At 49.0% G+C, this 5,392-nt stretch overlaps 1 protein-coding gene across 1 annotated transcript in view; it reads left to right on the top strand.

Moving 5' to 3' along the window:
* LOC102447914 (cell adhesion molecule CEACAM5-like) overlaps positions 1–5,392 on the top strand; it is a 96,269-nt gene that overhangs the window by 57,711 nt on the left and 33,166 nt on the right. The gene's annotated exons all lie outside the window — the stretch shown is intronic.

The raw sequence follows: 5,392 nt of genomic DNA, 5'->3' as shown, positions 1-5,392 counted from the left end.
GAGGGGAGTCCCTCTGTCTGTTCCCCTGCATCTTTCCCCATGCTCCAAGTATCTTCATCCTTCACTCATTGTACCCCAACAGCCCTTGTACGGCAGGTGACAAAGGGCTCACCCGAGTCACCACTGTTGGAGTATTTAGCCAACAGCATCTTGTCAGATATCATGGAAAAACTGGTGACCCCCTCTTCATGAATATCACTATGTAATGCATGTATGGGTTGTTTCGAAAGTGTTACCCATGTAGCTGGTAATACGTTATGAAGGTATTTGAAAGACAAGCCAGACTTACCCCCAGCAGTGTTGATTTATCAGTTTTTCTGCATCTCAAGTGAATTACCCTCAAAGAAATACCAGGCCAGCTCTTCCCTAGCTGCAGGTGTTAGCTGAGAACTGACAACCTCATAACTGGAGACTAGGCCAAGCCACTTGGGCGTTAGTTTTGTTTGATATCGGAATTAGATGTATGAGAATGTGTTCAATGTTTCTTAATATAAAGACTACGTTTGCAAGAATGTGTAGAGTATGTTTAGAGTCTATAAGGGTATGTCTACACTACCACCCTAGTTCGAACTAGGGTGGTTAATGTAGTCATACGAACTTGCAAATGAAGCCCGGGATTTGAATTTCCTGGGCTTCATTTGCATGTTGCCAGGCGCCGCCATTTTTAAATGTCCGCTAGTGCGGACTCCATGCCCGCGGCTACACGCGGCACGAACTAGATAGTTCGGACTAGGCTTCTTGTTCCGAACTATCGAACTAGGGTGGTAGTGTAGACATACCCTAACATACTCGTGTGTTGTTGCTGCCTGCGTTAATCTCACTGATCATGGCCATACATCACGTTATCTTCTTATATTTAGTGATTCCTCTGTACCCGTGAACACCCACACAGCCTTGTGAGAAAGGTGATCAAGTGTGAAACACAAGTTTTCCACAGGAATGGCTATTTCCTGCCCAGTGAGAGAAGACCCCTAGAAATCAGACAGACCAGTGTGGACCATCAGAGCACAAAACACTTGGCTGTTGGTATCACGTTACTGGATTTTAAGGGGAACAGCCAGATCACTGCTGCACCCATGGGGGGTACCCCAAAAGTTGGTACGAAGGGGGCCATGTGAGATGTCAAATAGAAGCTTGCTTTCTGCTGATTCCATATATGCTATTCATGTAACTATACAATGTCTCTGTGTGAAGTTATAAGCAAGTACTCTGTGCGAATACTGAATGTTTCTCTGTGTGTGGTTGAACTATGGGCAAAGTGCGGCCTATGGACACGCTAATGAGCAAGTCGCTGTGGAACAATAGCCCTCTATAGGCCAAGGACACACCTCAAGAATGGTGACTGATACCTAAGTGCTACCAGCAGGGAACACAGGGATAGGCCACTGGTCAGGTGACCTGCTACAGCCAAGAAGAAACGAGGAAGGAGGTACATAGGGGACATGTGGCATTCCCCGTGCTGAACTCAGCCCTTCATCCCAGAGGCAGCAGTGCAGGGATCAAGGAGCCAAAAAGAACTGTGGACCCATCCTGACATAGTCTGTACACCAAAGACTTTTAATCCAGCAGTTATAACATCCCTGCTGCAAGCCTGCATCGAGAACTGGGAGATTCAATGCATGTAATGTATGATAATTAACAACCTTACTCTCGCGCTTTTCTTTCTTTTAGATGGTATATTCTAAACGATTGGCTCAACGTGATCTTGTGGCTAAGATCCAGAGGGTAAATTTAACGGGGGTCTGTGGCTGGTTTCTTGGAACCGGACAGAACTTGTTCAGGGTAGGTGAGATTGGGTTGTAAAACCTCTCACCTGTGTGAGGCCTGGGGCCATCTGGGGGACGGATAGTGCTGGGGTGTCAGAGGGGTTTTGCTCGTGAGGATTCTGGTTGGCCAGGCAAGCAGCTGAAGCGTTCTGTGGGACTGGTGTGTGGCCTGTTTGGGAAGGTCTCCAGTCTGGGGGCTGTAAGGACTCCCGAATCTGAGCAATTTGCCCTAAGAGGATGCCCTCAGCGGTGCCCAGACCCGGTCCGGTCCATCACAGTTGGCTCCCCAGACCCATGGACCGGAGACTTCCATGTAAACTGGTCCCGTCCTCCTGATCTCTCGGCATGGGAGTAAAATCCATGACAAAAGAATCTGCTTTTTGGCTGTTTGAACGCTGAAGGGCCAGAGACTCTGATCAGAACCCAGAGATGCCCAGGGTGTCCTTGTTGGTCGACCTCCAAAGTCCATTTAAATAACAGATGACTGGAGCTCTGTCACTCACCAGATTTAGAACCTGTGGAACTCCTTGCCAGAGGAGGCGGTGAAGGCTAGGACTATAACAGAGTTTAAAGAGAAGCTGGATAAATTCATGGAGGTTAGGTCCATAAAAGGCTATTAGCCAGGGGATAAAATGGTGTCCTTGGCCTCTGTTTGTCAGAGGCTGGAGAGGGATGGCAGGAGACAAATCGCTTGATCATTGTCTTCGGTCCATCCCCTCTGGGGCACCTGGTGCTGGCCACTGTCGGCAGACAGGCTACTGGGCTAGATGGACCTTTGGTCTGACCCAGTACGGCCGTTCTTATGTTCTTATGTTCTTATGTAGAAGGGTATTTGGGGTGTCTCTTACTGGCTATAACCTGCAAAGAACTCGCTTATTCCATTTTTAACAAACTTTTAGGTTTTGTCAACACTGCTTTGCTGGCAGAGAGTATGTAAATAAAGCGCTGATTAGCATTTTGTCATGTTTCATTTGCATATTTTAGTTGAGCTGTTTTAGTGTATGATCCTTATGCCTCTCAGGGAGAATTGGAGTGGGGGGCTGAGGGTCTGGGAATTTGGCTACCCAAGGCTGGAAGGCAGAGCAGGAGGCCGGGGATTTGGGCTGCTGGCCCTGGGTACGTCCCCGCCAGGACAGCTCTGTGGATTGGCTCAGGGTGGGGCAGCATGATCCACAGAGGGCTGGATGCCCCTTGCCACATCCCTTCTGCCCCACCTTTTCCAGAGTGCCCAGAGCAAAGCCCCCCCCCCCCCCCTCCACACACACACACACTTTACTTAGGGCTTGGCAAAGTCTGTGACCAGCCCTGCTGCGAGTTAACAACTCACTTCCCCTTCACTGGTGCATTTCTTCAGCATAATTATGTCCCTGTGTGTGTCTTGGCCCCGGTGTTGGTTTTACTTTCTCTTTCCCATCATCCCAGGTGTTTGAATGACTAGCCAGCGGAAGACACACAAATGTGGGTTTATGAATTTATGTGGCTCAAGTGAACTGGCAGCTAAAATACACCATATGGCTTGTGTGTTACTTCCACGTCTGATGTCACCTCTTACCCTGGTGGAGACTGGGCCAAATTGATCTCTTTATTTTACAAATGTCTGCCTGTCAGGCAGCGAGTCTTTTTGTTCAAGAAGGCCTCCTCGACGGTAACAGCCAGGACCTCCAAACTTCATCTTCTCTCTGCATCTTCCTCTTCTCCTAAGTGTCAGCGAGGTCAGGGTGTGGCTGTGCCAAGAACAAAGGGAAGTGCTGGGAATGGGACTGTGTTCCAGCCCATGGAAAGGGAGGGGGCAGAAAGAGGAGTGACATGATTCTGAGTGTGGCCACTGGGGGCAGCGAGACTGCAGGGAAGAGCTATATGCAGAGTTACCAATGCGAGCGGCCACACCACCAACAGAGTGTCCTGTAGAAATGCAACCCTGCCACCTTGCCTGCCACCAGAATGGGTAAGTAGCTTACCTACTCCAACCCCTTCCCCTCCTCACCACAGCCATTGTCAGCAGCACCAGGGGGCTGAGGAGAGACAGAAGGCCTCTGGCAGCCTGGAGGGATTAGCGGGGCAGACAGACCCCTGGTAACTGGAGGGGCTGTAGTGGGAGGCAGAAAGCCTCTATCAGCAGAGAGGTTGTGTGTGTGTGTTCATGGAGGGGGGGACAGAATCTGTCCTCTTTGCATCTACAATGCCTGAATCTTTTGCCCAGGCCTCAGATACTGCTGCCTTTCTAGGGTAGGGATGTCAGATAACAGCCACTAGAAGATACTGCACAGACTTTGTTCATGCAGAAGGAAGGGCTGGGAATTCACCTCAAACCGCCACTGCATCACAGACGTGTAGGGCAGGCAGGGGACCTCAAAAGGTCATCAGTTTTGCCCCCTGTGCTGTGGTAGTGTTACTCCAACCTGGAGCAGACCAATGGGTGTTTGGCCTTCGACAGAGATTTCCCAACATCCCCAGATAACCTGTTCCAGAGCTTAACTGCCTTTAGAGGTAGAACATTTCTCATAACCTCTCACCTAAATCTCTCTTGCCGCAGACTACACCCGTTCTGCCTTAACTTCAGTGGACATAGAGAATACTCCTCCTTATAACATTGGCTTAGCAGTTGGCTATCATGTTCCCCATCAGCCATGTCGTCTCCAGACAGAACATGCTCTGCTCTGGATCCTTCCCAAATTGCCCCCATGTTCCTAAATGTGGGAGGAGCAGAACTGGACACACCACTCCATCTGTGGCCTCCTCAGCGCAGAGTAGTGCAGGACAATTATCTGTCAGGTCTCTTCCTGTTCAGACAACCAAATATGCCAATAGCCTCTTTCTCACCAGTAGCATCCCTGCACCCCTCCCCTCTCACCATTTCTCTTTCCTTCTGCAAGAGGACTCAGAAGTCACTTATGCGCTCTTAGTTCTCCCAACTTCACAGGCCAACACGACCCAGTCAAAAAACAAATCCAAGCCTGCTGAAGATGCACAGGTGACAACTCCTCACTAAGAAAGCAGCTGAATAAGGGCATGTCTACACTACAGCGCTATTTCGAATTAACTTAATTCAAGATAGTTAATTCAAATTAAGCTAATTCGAAATAACGCGTCCATACACCAAAAACTATCTCAAAATAGCATTTTGCTATTTCGAAATAGCGTGTCCACACTGAGTGGAACTTGAACTGAAGTTAAGGCTGGCTGAAACTAGTGCTGGCAGGGCATCAGGTTAGGACTAAGGGTATATCTACACTAGCCCCCTAGTTTGAACTACGGAGGCTAATGTAGGCATTTGAAGTTCCAGTTAAAGCCCGGGATTTAAATATCCCAGGCTTTATTTGCATCCTCCCGTCCGGGCGCCATTTTTAAATCCCCCTAGTCCAAACTAACTGCCCGCAGCTACACTCAGCAGTCAAACGTTAACTAAGTCCTTAGTTTGAGTTCACTGTTATACCCGGAAAGCAGCTAAATAAGAGGGGAATCCCTCTCTCTGTTCCTCCGCATCTTCTCCGTCTCCTCAGACATTCACATCCTGAACCCTTCATACCTCAACAGCCCTTGTATGTCATGTGGCAACGGGCTCACCAAAGTCACTGCTGTCGGAATATTTAGCCAGTCAGCATCTTGGAAGGTCTCATGGAAAAACT

This window comes from Pelodiscus sinensis, chromosome 30, assembly GCF_052426305.1.
Source record: "Pelodiscus sinensis isolate ZL-2025 chromosome 30, ASM5242630v1, whole genome shotgun sequence".
Taxonomy (NCBI): domain Eukaryota; kingdom Metazoa; phylum Chordata; order Testudines; family Trionychidae; genus Pelodiscus; species Pelodiscus sinensis.
This window is presented reverse-complemented; position numbering and strand designations above follow the sequence as displayed.